Here is a 17,096-nt window from a genome sequence, read left to right as displayed (position 1 = left end):
TTTGTGATCCTCCAAAACTTAAGCTCTTTCCATTATAACATGCAATTTCTTATTCCCACCAGGCACCAAGATATTAGATGATGTTCTTAATCTTTATTGTAACACTGACTTACTGTATGACAGGTATGAATTTTAGGTACAGATTCTATACCTAAAACATAGTGTTTTGTATTCTCATATTAGCAAAATTTTTCACAGTGAATTAACTTTTGTTAAATATAAGTTGGATATAGAATTTGTGAGATGCTTCATAATATCCTGTGCAGTAATATATAAATACTTTCGTTTAGCCCTGTGACTCTATCAACTCCTTCTAAAACAAATGTTTAAACTCTAATTTTCAAGATGATAAAAACCCCAAAAGTTCATTTTTGTCTAAACTTCATATGTTACTAAGCTTTTAGACTGGGTAACTGGGAGGATGGTGGTACAAAATACGGTTGTATTTAGAAGGATGAATGGTTGTAGTGTCACAGTTAGTATAGGATAGAATTAACTGGTGTTCATGGAAAGATGGACTTTTTAAAAATTAAATAAAAATCATTAAGTAGCTTAAAAGACCATATTCCTCTTTGCGCCTCTTCTTCCTCTAGAAGGCGATGATTCATTTGTTTGAAATTATTTATGTTCTGCTTGATTTAAAAAAGTGGTCTTGGGGCGCCTGGGTGGCTCAATCAGTTAAGCATCTGACCCTTGACTTTGGCTCAGGTCATGATCTCACGGTTCCTAGGTTTGAGCCCTGCGTCAGGCTCCGCATTGACGACGGTGCGGAGCCTGCTTGGGATTCTTTCTCCTCTCTCTCTGCCCCTCCCCATGCTCTCTCTGTCTTTCTCAAAATAAATAAACATAAGTTTTTAAAAAGTGCTATTAACGTTTATGGGAATGATAGATTTTTAAAAAATTAAAATGGTAATCCTCCCATAGAATTTCTGACAAGAGACTTGGAAGACAGAAAACAGAATAGACCTGCAGAGTAAACATCTGTGTGAGTTTGGTGCTTCTGATGCCATGGGGAAGGTGTGTGGGGCCCTTAATGTCTGTATTAAGACTGCCAATTGATGGTCTTAAATGCACTTCACTGATGACTAGAATGTCTGGTGAGCAAAATGACATTTTAGCATGGCTTCTGCAGTGTGCACCACACATGAAATACTGGTTTGGGATTCAAGGACAAATGCAAAGCAATTGGTCAACCCTCAGCAAGGTAGGATCCCTAGCATTTCACCTCTGTGACTGCCATGGTGAAGACAGTGTAAAGCTGGAGTAATTTATTCCTACCACATAATATTTGGGATGGTGGTAAAGGGGATTTTCTGCTATCATTCCTCTTTACCTCACCACCCTGGGTATTTCTGAAAGGGTGTAGTTTGCACCAGACATTTGGAGTAACCAAGATAGTATTCCCCTGCCCCCCCCCCCCCCCCCCCCCCGCCAGCCCCGGTTCCCTCAACTGCTGCACACTTGGTGCTGAGTGGCAGTGACACCTGTTTTTACTGGAAAACCTGTTTTTACTGTTTACAGGAAAATTACACTAAGACTTTTTTTGCTTTAAAATCTTAGCCCACACAGTGGTTTGAGGGAGCCCTCACCTGAGTACATGCCCAGAGGGAAAGGACAGAGACTAATTTGATCTAGAATTCTGTTATTTTGGCATGAAAATGCTGTATTAGTTCCAAATACCTCAACAGATCAAAATGAAGTGCTGACAGTTAATTCCCTTAGCTCTCCTTGCAACTCATGAAAACGTGATCATAATTTAGCACCATCATCTCAAAAGAAAAAGCCTTAATATGAAGTTAGTGGACATGTTGTGCTTTCTGTTGTTCCCTTAATGCTCCCTCTCCTCAACCAGATTTTAGGATGTAGGTCCTTCTTGAAGGCTTCTGTCTCACTGAAAACTTTTTTTTAACGTTTATTTATTATTGAGAGTCAGAGACAGAGCATAGGCATGGGGGAGGCAGAGAGAGGGAGAGACACAGAATTTGAAGCAGGCTCCAGGTTCTGAGCTGTCAGCACAGAGCCTGACGCAGGGCTCGAACTCACAAATCACAAGATCATGACCTGAGCCAAAGTCGGATGCTTAACCAAATGAGCCACCCAGGCACCCTCCTGAAAATTTTAAAATAAAGATCTTGCATCTGTTGACACCAACTTTCTCAAACAGAGGAATTGCATTCGTTATCAAAGTAAAATTGTGAAGATGTATATAACATAGAGGAAACCAAAAAACAGACATAGTTTCATTAGTAGATGGTTTTAGTTTTGTGTGACATTGTCTATACTAGGCTTATGCCCTTTTTTCATTAATCAAGTCCTAAGCACATAACAACCCCTTAAACTCAAAACAAAAACAAATAAAACAATATAACCTGTAAAACTCTTTAAGCATTAGAATGAGAACATATATAAAATATTTGCTTTTTGACAAGTTTTTGTGGCATCTAACTTTCTCTGAATGGCCTACTCTTGAAAAGTGGATGCTCTGGGTTTGAGAAATATCATATGTACCAATACCCCAGTACAGAGCCTACTGGAAAACATATTCCGAGCATGATAAAATCTGTGTTCTACAGTCCAGGAGAGTCTCCCCAAATGCTGTTTCTAGGCTCTGATTCTTTTTTCAGGAGTCATGATTAGCTATGGTTTTTCCTATGTTAGGTCTTAAGTAATTTTTCTTGGGAAGCCAGACGTTTACCAGTATTTTGAATGACTCTGACACTGTGTTTGGTAGAATGAACTGGTTTTTATGATGCTGATAATTAAGGCACACGACAAATGTCAGCTTCTAATTCAAATTTGCAGAATCCTTTACTTAATAAAAGATATTTTGTTAAGAAAGAAAACTTCTCTCTTCACAGACTCATGTTAAATGCCTGGTTCCATATAACATAAACAATCTGAGTTCCGCTCCCAGGATCATTTAAAACGACATCTATTGTGCTCTTCTTCACTTTGACAAGTGGGAGCTGAAGAAGCCTCTGAAGTGCATTTTTGTTGTTATAGTCACTTCTATTCTCATCGAGTAAGGAAGGTCAGATTTCATTGCTGTCCTGGGAGTGATCCTTTTCATCAGTTATTGTGTGTCTTTCTGTTGGGTGAGTAACTCCATTTATTAAACTTCGGAATGATCATTTGTAGAGGAAATTGTGGCGTTGACGACTGGTATTCACTTAAGGAATCTTGATTTGCTGGGATGTTAAAAAGGTAGCAATTGGGTTTTCTCTTTGATTGATATGTCTGTTCTTCTAACTGATGACGAATGCAACTCGGGCAGAATTCACATCTCAGTGTTTCACTTTCCTTTTAGACAGTCTTGTGGAAGCTCTAGAAGCTTACAGTTTAAAGTAAAATTGGACTTAAGAAATGTGCCCGGGTAATTCTCTGGAGTTTGTAACCCTTGCCTAAAAATGCGTGAGTGATTCCAGGTATTAGCTGTTACAAGTCATTGGTCAAGGCATTCCACCCAAGGAATGGTTATTGAAACAGTAACAAGTTTGTATTAGCTAGCCTACAAGTCTTTTTATCTTGGATCAATGAAAGATACTACTTTTCCAATAAAATCAATTCAATCAAACTGAGCTCTAGTAAGATGTGTATGAGTAATTGAAACAGAAGGCAGAATATGGTACCGACACTAAAAAGACATGAAGAAGGACAGAGGAATTAAAAAGAGGGAGAGATTTGGCATAGGGGTACAAGAATATGAGACAGAGAGAGAGAGAGAGAGAGAGAGAGAGAGAGAGAGAGAGAGGCAGGCTTTTAATTCTAAGGGAGGATTTTATCCCAGGCAGAGGAAATAGCAACTGTGTGGGTTTAGAAGGAGCCTGGCTTTATGTAATTAATCATCAGTTCAGTCTAATTGGAATAAAAGATAGTCTTTCACATTTTGGGGGGGAGAGCATTGTGTAATGGAGAGGCAGACCCTTTCTTTGTAGTAGGTCAGCTTTACCCCCTTGCAGTGTAGTGTTACAGAGTCAAGGGGACTGTCAGAAAGGAGATAGAACCCATTCCCAAGGAAATGAGTTAGTAGGAACAATAACTATTTTCTCAGTTGTTCTAAAGAACAATGCAATTTTGAGAGTTTACTACATGGTTCTTGCTTATAATTCATATGGCGAATACAATGAAGCAGAATTTTTATTAAGACCAATGGCTACCAAAAAGTTTGTGACAGCATCACTCAGATTGGTTTTGAAATGGGCAAGTATTAATGAGCCTCTGCAATGACAGAGGGATTTGGGATATAGCAATGAGAGATATAATGATTTACTTAATAATTTTGAGCAAGGAGATGTGCAATCCACATGCAAAATTAAGTAGAGCTAAGAAATGTTGAGCATCTTATAAAGGATGCACGTTTGAAAGGTCTTGGTTTATCTATATCTATTATATACAGTGAGTAACACCACAGTCATTTTCATCTTTAATTGTAAAACAGTCCTGGCAAGATAATAGTAATACTTTCATCATACCTTTTATATTTTCTGGTAATTCTGGTTGCTAATTATTTTCTATGTGTGTACTACACCCTATATGATGTTTTGGGCACTGAGGCTACAAATCTGAACAAAACATAATCCCTCTTTTTCAAGTAACTTAGTAGATTCTAACTTGTTTTTCTGCCCCAATCCACTCTGATAAAAACACGTTCTAATAAGAACACTTTGGAAAGGGTGGAGAAAAGGAGACCATAGAGTTACTATTGTTTGGTGATGGATATTCCTCTGTCCAGGTGGAACTGCTGCATGCATTGGTCATTGCTGTGCAAGTGGCTAAGAGAGAAAATCAAACCAACGCTATACCTTCCTTGACCTTCCATGCTTGGTGGTGGGATGTGATCAGGTGTATCTGTGTGTCTAGAGAGATTTTGTATGGAATAGAGACAATCTGGGAGCCAGCAGTATCCTTTTGTAGATATTTAAGAAGTTGAACTTCACACCGTAAAGACAGTGGGCTAGTTGGAAGGAAAAGAGTGTATGGGGAGGGTTAGTCAATAACCCTTGAAGCTCATGATTGGAACAGATATGGACAGAAAACACACAAACCCTATAATTTTGTTCATCTAAATTATCGTAAGCCAAGGAATTGAAGTGTGGTAGCACAGTTGTATATGTTAAATCTTTGTCGCATGTAGGATGTTAGAGTATATTCAGTTTAGTTTCTTGATGTTCCACATGACAATAGTGAAATCAAGTTAGCTTAAGAAGAAAAGAATGAAATTGTTCTTCATACCTCACTAGCATAGGAAATCAATGGGAACAAGAACTAAAAAGGTGTTATATTAGGAACCACAAAAGTACCTCTCTGGGTCCCTGATTTCTTGCTTGCTTCTGGAATTCTTCTTCATTCTTCCTTCCTGAGAGCAGCATTCTTTGCCCCATTTCCATGTTTCTAATTTGTCGACCTCACATCACTAATTTTTCAGTATCATAGTTCTAGCCTCCTGCAGTCTCTCAGTCCCACTTGCATTATCTCTAGAGAGATAATGCAGTTGTGCCAGTTTAGATCAAAGGTCCCACCCTGATGTCATCAGTTGCGGCTAGAAGGGTATGGTGCAGGGCGGTGGCAACGATGATATCCTGGCAGTGGCTGGGGGTCGTGAAACAGTCATGAGGAAAACCTATGTCTGCCAAGGGCCTGCCCCTTTGGATGGGTGGTATGTAGGTAGGTGTGCAGATGAGTATTCCTCAGGGAATGGGATGGCACCTGAACTTGGATGAATTGGCCTTATAAAGATGCCTTATGATTATAAAAGACTAAAACATAGTAAGAGCATTAGGAAAAGTAAGGATAGTAAGATACACATTCAGGCATGGAGGTTACGTAATTCACTTCCTTTGTTCAAGGCTTTCTTTTTAAAAAAATTTTTTTTAATGTTTATTTATTTTTGAGAGAGATAGAGACCGAGTGCAAGCAAGGGATGGGCAGAGAGAGAGGGAGACATAGAATTTGAAGCAGGCTCCAGGCTCCGAACTGTCAGCACAGAGCCTGACATGGGGCTCGAAGTCATGAACTGTGAGATCATGACCTGAGCCGAAGTCAGACACTCAACCGACTGAGCCACCCAGGCGCCCCTGTTCAAGGCTTTCTAATAGTTAAAGCAAAAATTGAAGTATTTCTTATTCTGTGATCCTAAAGTTTTCTTTGTTTCTTAGTTATTTCTGATTTAAAATTTTCCTGGGAGATCATTTTCCCATACATGCAAAGTACAAGATTTTGTTTTCTAATTGAATTTTAAAATAGAACTAAAACTTCACAATATTTTCTTTAAATAGAACAGTGGCACTGTTCTGTTTGAACGGATTGAGACCACATCGTCCATGTCTTGAAAGGCAATGTTCCAGTAACTGTTCTCAAAAGACTATCCATTTTCCGCCAATTAATATATTGTCAAATCCTTTACTCAATGCCATCTAAGTATCTTACTATTAGTTTCCTAGACTTTCCCCATGAATGAATGCTTTTGCTTACTTTTCTCATTCTGAATAGTTGGTATGGCTTTAATAAGAATATATCAATTCCTGCTATTAATAGCCTCTGTTTCAGTTTTAAGGCTCAATAATTTAAAAGATGGCCCTAATAGTGTGAGATTCTGATTCCTAATGAAGAGCTATTGTCATTGGCTTTAACTGTAACTTGGTATATTAAGTTTCTTTCAGTTTATATTAAGATTCTTTTTGAACTGTTAGTATTCTGCTTAAAATGTGAAGTCTTTACATTATGAGAAATTTATGTTCTTCTTTTTAGAAGCTTGACTTTAAGTCAAACTGGACACTCTACCTTTTCCTATTGTTTAGAAAAGGCAAAAAGTTAGGGCAAGGAAAGATCCTAGGCTGTATTTGTTCAGAATTGTTCACATTCTTAGTTCACTGAGAGCATTTGTTAACACTTTATTACTAACATGGAGTATAAGTTAATGACGCACAAAGTTTAAAACCTCTTATGTTCAATTAGAGGACCTATTAGCTTTGGAAGCAGTAAATAATAATTGGCATTTACTGAGTTTTAAATAGGATCTACATGTTGTATTTTTGGTTGAGAGTGCTCATAGCATTTTGTGTTGTGTTGCGAAACTTGGGTTTTCTGAGAATGCAGTTACCTTTTAGTATTTAACCTAAAACCTCTTCCTGATTTTAATGTGGAATATTTCCTCCCTTTAATTGCTAACATGTTTTTCAAATATTTACACATGATTTTTAAGGTGCTAATTGGCACTAGAATAGCTGACGGTTGGTAAATGTTGGAATCAGCATTACCGTAAAGCACATCCACACTAAGTTTCTGTATCTTGGCCTGGAATGGCTGGCATTTGTGCCTTAAATGCATCAATAGTCTCGCAGTAAAATACATAAAACAGCGGTAGGCAGTTTTAGTATTTACCTCACCAGAGCCTCAGGATGCCAGCCACTGGGTCTGCCTTCCAGAATTTGATAGTCTTTTGTAGTATTGTAAATGTTATGGTGAGGGTCTTACTCCTCTTTGGAACAAAACATTGCCTGTTTATGTGCTACAGTTCATTTGGTCCAGTGGGGTTAACTCAAAACAAAAACAAAAACAAGACTTCTCTTCCAAAACACAGATACTTGATTAATATAAGCTTTTCTGTCTCTTGCTTATTGTTCTGTGCTTTTTTTTCTTCCCAAATTTTCTTTCATGGTAATTTGCTGTCATTAGAATGTTCCATAGAAAACCTGCATTGGGCACATTGAGCGTGTTCCACTGAGCCAGACCTCCTTTACATTCACCCGTTTATCTTTCTTTACCTCTTTGTAGTTCATCGGAGACTGCTCATTTATTCAATATACCATTTTTTGCAATTATTCTGTTGTTGTTCAAAGACCTTCAAAGGCCTTATTTTCTCCGACTGTAAAACCTGTCTGGGAATCACAGCCCCAGGCCATTTTTTTGTATGGCTCCTTTGGAGTCCCACTCTGGGAACTCGGATTCAGTGGACTGGAGAGGAGACCTGGGAGCTTCCCGTCCATATGCCCCTTTGGTGGCTTGAACCCAGGAACCCTGTCTGGCAACCAGTGTAGCATGTGGTTGGTCATTTCCCGGCTCTGAACCTGGCTGCAGATAAGAGCTGAAAGGTTGATTCATCATGATTTCCCACCCTTGTCTTCATTTCTCACCAGAATATCACCCAGCGTGTATGTCAGTCTGTTTTAAAGAACAGTCACATAGTGCATTTGTTTTGTTGTATCATGTAGCGTTGTTTTATAGCATGTTTGAGTGTTTGCTGCTTTATCTGAGGGCAAAGAGTCCTTTCAAGGGATCATTGATATAAAGTTTCAGCAGGTTTTACTGTTATATTCTAATGATAGTTATCTTGACATTTTAAGTGCTTTCTCAGTCCATTTCCTAAAGCTCCTTAAAGCTTAAAGTCAGTTGAATGTAATATTTGATTCCTGAATACTAAGATTTAAATGATAATTTGCTTGAGAATTTTTTTTTAATTTATTTTGTGAAGCACTGAGTCCAAAGTGTGATTATAGGTATTTTTAGAGACACTGTTGCCCAAGACACAATTTTGAATATGCACAGTTATATGGTGTCTTTCTCTTACCTCAGGTCTCAATGAGCAGTTCTTTTTTGTAGCACGGCCAAAGAAAAGAAAAAAAGAGCAAAGTTTGGGGTGACAATAAAATAACATTGCTGCTCTGCTGTTCTAAGAGATTTTTGTCTCTCCCAAATGCATCAAACAATCCTGGTGAAGTCACAGTTCCTTCTGCCTGTGGTGTCCTTCCTTTGCCTTGGAAAGGCCTTTGGGAACAGACTGGTTTGGCCTCTCTCCCCATTTATGGCTGATGTTTCTGATGCCTATCATCCTTATGTGACCAAAACCAAAGGTATAATATTTGCTTATTTGTGGAGAAGTTTCTGTGCCCACCTGAACTGTTATGGCTCCTCCTGCCTTGACTGATCCTTGCTTGGTGTCTGGGTCTTGGTCCAGAGCTGGGTGGCTGGGGACTCACACTTCACTGGGCCTTACTTCTAGTACTCCTCCTTAATATTTCCCTCCCTCCCTCCTCTCCCTGCTTAAGAGAGGCAGACTCAGCATGAGTGTGGGAGGGGCAGAGGGAGAGAATCCCAAGCAGGCTCCACACTGCCAGCTGTGCAGAGCCCGACATGGGGCTTGAATTCACAAAACCATGAGATCATGGCCTGAGCCTAAATCAAGAGTCACATGCTTAACCGACTGAGCCACCCTGGTGCCCCTAGTATTTTGCTTAAAATGGCGCCCCTAGTATTTTTAGTGTGTAGATGTAACTGGTTCAAATTTCTCAGCTCTCTTGATATACCTTAAGCCTAGAGCTAGATGTAGGGGCAGAAGTCCCGGCCTCTTTCATACTAAAGCAAACTGTTAGATTCTGTTACCTGTGTATATTTGAGTAAGTGAATGTACTCAGTGGATTAGAAAACTGTTATTTGTGTAGGATATGTGTCACTTTTAAGATATTTTGATTGTTTGGTTGCTAAGTTAGTTAAAAACAGTTCCCAGGGTCGGCTGTTGTTGGTGGTGGCCATGTCATCCTACCTTGCTTCCCAGAGAAACCAAACTGGTCAGCTGTGTACATCAGAATGTGAACATTTCTCACCCTCATTTGAGGTCTATTTATGCAAATTTCTGTGATTTGGCTTGGCTATAAATACTGGGCTATGAAATTTCAATGTGTGCTAACATAATTTGTATGGGACTTTTTTTTTTTTTTTAATATATCTTCAGTTGATTTAGGGCCAGTCTTTTTTGCATGCATTTTGAAGAAGATATTCAATTCTAACATATTTTTATAGCTGGGGCTCTGGAGAGCTCAATAATGGTGAGAGAATCTCTCTAGTACTCATGGCATTAAGTTGACATACATGAGTAGAGCTCTTGTTCTAAAGTGAAGGGCCTATGTAATACAATACATTGTCCTTATGATGTTTTAGATTGCAGTTGTCCAGAAACATTGTAAGAGTAGTGACTAGGTAAAAATGAATGGATTATTTGATGAAAAACATTCTGTTTTTGAGGTGAAAAAATTTAATTTTTCTTACTCCTGCCGTTTTATTTTTAAATAATTATAGTTAAAAGAACACAACAAATATTTCTTTTTTTCTGCATTGGAAAAAAATGCTAATTATCTCCAAATATGGAGTGATTTTAAAATATATAGGCCCTGAGAAGGGACATTTTTTTTCTTTAAGCCTCTGTGGACATGATTTCCTTGAGATTTTTTATGTTTCACCATAATGTAAGGGAAAGATTCAGTTTCTATATGTGGTATAAGTTCCAATACATTAGAGACAGAGAGTCTCTGCAATGATCTGCATATTGTATGGTGACACACAGGGACTGTGTCTTCCTCAGTGTATGTCAGTGCATCCAGCCATAGCACAGACAGGTACTTCAACTGCCTTTTTAAGGAATCAACAAATGAACAATGGCTGATTTCACAGAGCTTGTGGGATTTTCTTTTCACTAAGTTGGCTTAACTGTGAGAGGGTCCAGCAAAAGTTCTTGCCTTATTACTAGATCCTTGGCAACATTGATTGAAGATAGTGTGATTTTTGTTGACAGAGTGCACTCTTCTTTGTGAGATGGTATCTACTTGTTGAACTGTCTGGGCATGGTCACCCAGAGGAAGCAGAAGTGTTGACTGGCTCAGATACTTGTTCTGTCTAGTCTTTGTCACTAGAACCTTCTTCTAGAGAGGTCAGAGTACTGCAGGCTACCTTTCCAATAGAAGGAGTGAGTGAAAGAACATTATCCATCAAAAGATGAATGCATAGTGATTTCACTTAAAAAACATTTTTTTAAATGTTTATTTATTTTTGAGAGGTGGGGGGGGGGGGGGCGGTGCAAAATCCGAAGCAGGCTCCAGGCAAAGAGCCCTACGTGGGACTCAAACTCATGAACTGTGAAATCATGACCTGAGCCAAAGTTGGACGCCCAACCAACTGAGCCACCCAGGTACCCCGTGATTTCACCTTTTTAAATAAAATTTCTGTCTATAGTATTTCAATGAAATGTATTCCTGTTTGAGGATACTAGGATGACAATTACAAAAAAATAATAAAACCTTCTAAATACAACTCTAACAAGTGCTGAAGTTCAATGTATTTTAGGAGGTATAAATATTTTGTTGCTAAAATAGCAGCCAATGTAATGAAAAGGCAAAATTGCATCAGTGGATTTCAAGGTTTGGCTAGCTTTCGACGTAATGCAGAAAACCACCTTAACACAACAACACCAACACCAACAACAAAACTCATCCCATCATGTATCGTTCTATCTTTGTAATGAATTTCATGCTACTTTAAATAGAGGACAGACTTCTGTAGAAAATGAGTTATAAAAACAGAGTTAGAGTTTTGACTTACAAACATTGAGTATTGAAGGTTCATAAATGTTACTGCTTTTTCAAATAAGTTTTTAAACTATAGGCTGGTTACCTGATATAACCTAAACATCAAATGGAAGGACTGTGTGCTTGATCAATAGAAATTGAGTTGCCTGAGGACGGCAACCCTTTTCTATAACTTGTCTGTCACCATGTCATTAGCTTTAGAACCCATAGAAGTACAACATTTATGAAGTCATGGGAAATTTTTTATTTAATGTAGGCTAATTTTTCAGTAGTTACTAGAACTGATGGTCAAAATTTACTGGTTAATTAGCCATTTTTAAGCATAGTCATTGCCTGCAATATGTTTTTTTCCTGTCTACACAGTGTGTTTTTTTTCTCATCATTAATTTGAGCCTCCACTTGAGCAACAGATGTCAGATTATGCTGTAAGAAGAAAGTTCTCAGTCATACCCGTGTGATTGCAGACTCACCCAAGTGCGTACTGTCCCCTCCCCCAATCTTGGTTATCATTTCTGTGGGATATTAAGAGCTAAACATGTGATTTCCTTACAGAGTTTAAAAGCTGTATGTCTCAATGTAATAAATCTCTAGACAAATTCTTGGCAGTGATGCATACGTTTTATGTGTGCTGTGATTATCTCCAGTCATAATTATTTAATACATATGGTATGTGTAACATTTATAATCTTCCCAAGGGGGAAAATGATGTGGCGTGATTCTGGCAGATTATTTATGTTGTTTATGCTTAAAATGTATGGTAAAAAATGCTGTGTATCTCTGACTTTGAAATCCCCACTGTTCTATTTTTAAATGGTTGTATGAAAATACAGAAACTAAGCAGATTAAGTAGTCTTGTTTCTAAATATATTTCCTCTTGTAAATTACTAGAAATTGCTTATGTTCATTGAATTGAATGGGTGGACAATGGGAATATCCCCCTAACTTTTTGATGAACTGTTCAATAATGTCACCTATTGCATAAATTTGCATGATGGTTTCAAAGTTTCATTAGCCATTCTAGACTAGGAAATTTATCAAATACTGAATAACTAAATTGAGTTAAAATAACTTTTTAGAGTAAGTTTAAAAGAAAAAAAAACTGTTTCTTTTGTGTGTTTGAAAACTAGACAGTGGGCTAATAATTCTTTGTCTTTTCAGATTATTTCATTTGTGTTCTGACAGTAATAACCATGTTTTATCTGGCTGTCAGGGGTCCTTCTAGGATGGTCTTAAATTCTAATGTATTATTCATTCATTATGTTGAACAGCAAGAATAAATTAAATATCTAAAACAATATGAAAGAAGAGGAAAGCAGCTCAGTTAATTCTAGTGAAAATAAAAGCTATGTATTTATTCCCAGTGGAACCCTGAAACTTGTTGATGAGATGGCTATTGGTAATTGCTATAATCTGCAAAGTATTTAATTTTCCTCTTTGTACAAAAATGTATTCATCTAATATATTCAGGGTTTCGTAAGAGTGAGTTTCATTAAAACGTGCCACATGTTGGCTGTTAATATAAATTGTTAACTTCAAACTTTAAGATTGCTTTTCATTATTACTTTAATATTAACATATATGCTGATAATTTTCTAGCTTCTAAAAAGACAGAACGTATACATATTGTATTAATTTGTAATTTAAATGTATCATAATATATTTCTGCATTACAAACTCGCTAATATTGTAAGGAGGTGAAAAACAAAAGAGCATAAAATAGAAAATATATCCCCTGTAATTCTGCAATATTAAATATTTAATAGAATATGTTAATATTCTGGTGTATATTGTTTGGTTTTCTTTCCATGCCTATTGATATGTATTTTAATAGTTATATAGGTTTTAAATGCAGTGGATGTACAGTGATTTAACATGTCTCCTACTGTATACAGTTAAGAGTATTTTGCCAGCTTTCTAATAGACCCATTATAAATATTTTGCCTTTTAACATCCATGTGGATAGATCCTTACTGACGTCTTGTCCGTGTGTTTTTCTGTGTCGACAAGTGCCAGCAGTGGTGTTTGGGCCTTCACATTGCTCATTCCCAGAGGTCTGAGAGGGTGTGGGGTAGAGGCTGTACTCCCAGAGTGCCTGTTATGTTCTGTCTCCCCGACTAGTCCCTTTAGATGGGGGAAATTGGTTTTGCTTAGGGATGGACCAGCTATGGACCCTTTGCCTGGATTCAGGAAGAAGTGATCAAATTGCAAGGATGGTGAGGTGGGCTATGTGTAAGTTATTCTTTAGTGAAGCCATTAAATACAAATTTGAACTGATGAAAGAGAAACCAAATGGCCATCTGAAGTGAATGCCCTGCCTAGTTTTTGAGGAGTGGAATGGCATCAACACATGTGTGGTTTTGAAGCACATGTGATAGAAGACTGAAATGAACAGAACCTATTCATTTCCTAAAATCTTACGTAATTTATTGAGTGGGTGAACTCACTAGTCTGAGGGCAGAGAGGGAGAGAAATACTCCTTGCCTATGGGCAAGTATTAGTGATTAACAGTAAACTTTGGCTTTACGTTGCCTCTCAGAGTTTTGGTTTAGTTACTTAATGTCAGCAAGCCAGTGTTGTTCCACTGTAAGTGAGAATAATTTTATATCATAAAATTATTATAAGAGTAAATGAGCTAAATCATGGGTGTTGCTTAGTACAATATGTGTTATTAAACACTCCAGTTAGTCTCTGCTCTTGTCCTTTGGTCTCATCTTACTGTCTCTAGGATGTTAGGGCAGTGTTTCTCAAACCTGAGTTTGTGTTAGAATTGCCTGGAAAGTTTGCAGGAACACAGATTTCTAGGCCTCAGCCCCAGAGTTTCTGACATCTTAGGTTTGAGGAGGTGCCTGAGTATTTGTATTTCTAACAAATTCCCAGGAGATGATGCTAGTGGTAGGGACCACACTTTGAGAACCTCTGGGTTAGGGTACTATAAGGGCAGGTGTTATTTGGAACCAGGAAATTTATATAACCCTTTCTTTTTAACCACCTGCATGGACAACATTTAGATCATTTCTGGGAAAAACTTATTATCACCTAGTCCCATTTCTCTAGTCAAATTTTATTTGCTTTGGATTATTACAGAAATTTAATGCTGGAATTAACTAGTTATTTTAGGGCTAGAGTGATCTAGATTTTTGAGGAGTTTGATAACATTTTAGTATATGCATATAATATTGGCTTAATTTTAATGAAAGCTACTTAATAAAAGTTGTTTTCCTTTGATGTGGACTCTCTGTATGTGTTTATAATGGATCAAGTTCATTTGAGAATGGATTTGTTTTCAGAATTTTATGTATGTATGTATATTTTTGGAATTTTAAAATACATAATTTTAAATAATGTTAGGCTGAGAGTTTTAGTTAATTTCTGTGTTAGCTTACTCGTGAAAGATCTGCAGGAACTAAGCTTTTAATGGCATTATTTCTGCCAGATGTTTAAAACAACTGGAATTGTCAACCCAGTATTGTTGTGAGTTGCCAGTGATCCGGGAATCATCTCTGGGAATGGAGCGTCACTCATGTAATTTTCTTGATGAGTGTGAGACAGGGGCAGGCACCAAATACATGGTGTTGACACACTTAATTTAGTACTCGTTCCACAAAGCTATTACATTGACTATTAATTGGCCTTCTGATAAAATTTCTGCTTAATGCACATGATGAAAAAGAATGCATCCTAGGATACTAGCCGCTGCTTCTGAAATAATTCGCATGCTCTGAGATCTCATTAGTGACAGCAAGCAACTTTTGGTTTGAATGTAATTACGATTCTCTTAAATATAATGACTAACATTTATCAATCTGTGATTTAAAAAAATTTTTTTAACAAAATCCTTAACTTAGAACTTTACAGTTTGTTGTTCTATTGTGTGGTCTCTCTTCCTCAGCAGTGTGAAAAACAAATAGCAGCTTGTCTGTGCCCTGTCCTTCACCAGTCTGACGTTTCCTGTTAAGGCCTCTGTCTGCGAACAGGTTGCAGGTGGCACGCTTAGCAGCATCCAATAAGAAAACTCCGTGTTGCTTTGTGGTTTGAAAAGCATGCATGGTGAATAGCAGTTTCTGCTCGTGTTTTCCTGGTTTGGTCTTTTTCCTTCTTTATTTTTTTCTTCCTGGTCTTCCCCTCCTCACTTATCATCTTATGTTGTAAGATTTAAGAAACAATTTTTTTTAATGTTTATTTTCAAGACAGACTGCAAGCAGGGGAGGGGCAGAGAGAGAGAGAGAGAGAGAGAGACAGACAGACAGACAGAATCTGAAGCAGGCTCCAGGCTCTGAGCTGTCAGCACAGAGCCTGACGTGGGGCTTGAACTCACAAACCATGAGGTCATGATCTGAGCCAAAGTTGGACGCTTAACCAACTGAGCCACCCAGGCACCCCTGTACCATTTTGTTTTAAAAACATAGTAAGGACATTTTTCTGGGTGGATTATGTCCCTATGGCACTTAGTAGTCACTTAAAACTATAGGTGGGATAAAGATTTGCTGTTTTCATTTATGTGGGTTTTCTTCAAGTGAGGCACACTAAGGTTGAGGTTGTTTAGACAGGCTTCCACTGCATGTTATATGTAGCGATGATTCTGAAAAATAGCTGGGGTCGAGGCACCAGAACTGCCTACTGGCCCTCGTCCCAGTTATGTGGCAGCTGACATGCAACATAGATACTCAGTGGTGTGGTCTAAACTTATGGCCGCCTTTGTTCAGGAGACAAACGTTATGCTGACTGCATGACAGGGTTGTGCCAACTTGGGTTATAGCTGTTTGTATAAGGCTCAAATTGAAAGTTTCCTGTAATTTTAGAATTCATCTGAAGAGGATTCAGAGAACAAGACAATTTTGTTATCCCTTTAGGAATATAGCTTGGATCTTGGGGTGGAAGTCTTTCTGAGTCTCATACTACAGATTCGAGAGATTTAAATTTTCATTTCTGTCCAGGAAGCACTTATAATGTTAGGTGCTTAAGTGTTGGAAATCCTTCCCTTCTCTTTGCATTTGTATTTCTTATGCAAATACCATGTGTGAAATATCAATTATACTGCAGTTATGTGCAGGATGAAGGTTTCTTTTGCAATAAATATGAAATCTTCCAAGTGCCTTATAAATAATGTGTTAAGATTGAAAAGAAATATTATCTTCTGAAAATCAGCTTCTGCATTTTCTATATTATTTTGAATATGTATTTATGGATTTTTTGATTATTTAATTGTTTTGAATGGTAGTGTTTTTGGTTTTTTGGTGTCTTGTTTTGTGTGTTTTTTTTTTTTTTAAAGATTTTACCTCTATGTAAAATTAAGACTCTGAGAGCTTGATGAAAAAGTTGCTATGGTGACTGTAAATACAGGGTTGATGTCTCCAACGTAGGAATGGGTTTGTGTTCTAACACTTCATTTTAAAATAAACTATTTGGAACGTTGTTATTTTTTCATAGAAATAATATTGCAAGTAATAGATTTCAGACTCAATCAAAAACTTATTTAAACCAGAAAGTAAAGGAAATATTATATACTTCTGTCTTTATGAGTATAATGGAGTACTCATCCTCCTTACCTACCCCCCCCCCCCCCCCCCCCCCCCCCAGTAAATTCTCATACTAGAAGAGGTTTAACAGATGGTCTCTTTGACTGGCAATTTCTCTTACCTTATGGGACTGAAATACAGTGCGTCTTGAACCACATGGTGCTTTGGAAAATTCCTTCCTTCCTTCAATAAATATTTACTCTGTACCTACTGTGTACGAGGCACT

General features: G+C 37.6%; 1 protein-coding gene across 21 annotated transcripts in view; it reads left to right on the top strand.

Moving 5' to 3' along the window:
* Positions 1-17,096, top strand: part of PARD3 (par-3 family cell polarity regulator) — a 674,219-nt gene that overhangs the window by 232,525 nt on the left and 424,598 nt on the right. The window contains exon 1 of one of the 21 annotated variants that reach the window (XM_043563586.1): positions 2,987-3,095. The exons of the other annotated variants lie outside the window; for them this stretch is intronic. The gene's annotated coding sequence lies outside the window, so the exon portion shown is untranslated. Of the gene's footprint in view, positions 1-2,986; positions 3,096-17,096 lie in introns of those variants that run through there. 21 annotated transcript variants of the gene reach the window in all.

This window comes from Prionailurus bengalensis, chromosome B4 (genome assembly GCF_016509475.1).
Source record: "Prionailurus bengalensis isolate Pbe53 chromosome B4, Fcat_Pben_1.1_paternal_pri, whole genome shotgun sequence".
NCBI lineage: Eukaryota > Metazoa > Chordata > Mammalia > Carnivora > Felidae > Prionailurus > Prionailurus bengalensis.
Note: the sequence above shows the minus strand (reverse complement) of the source record. Positions and strands in the feature narration are given on the sequence as shown.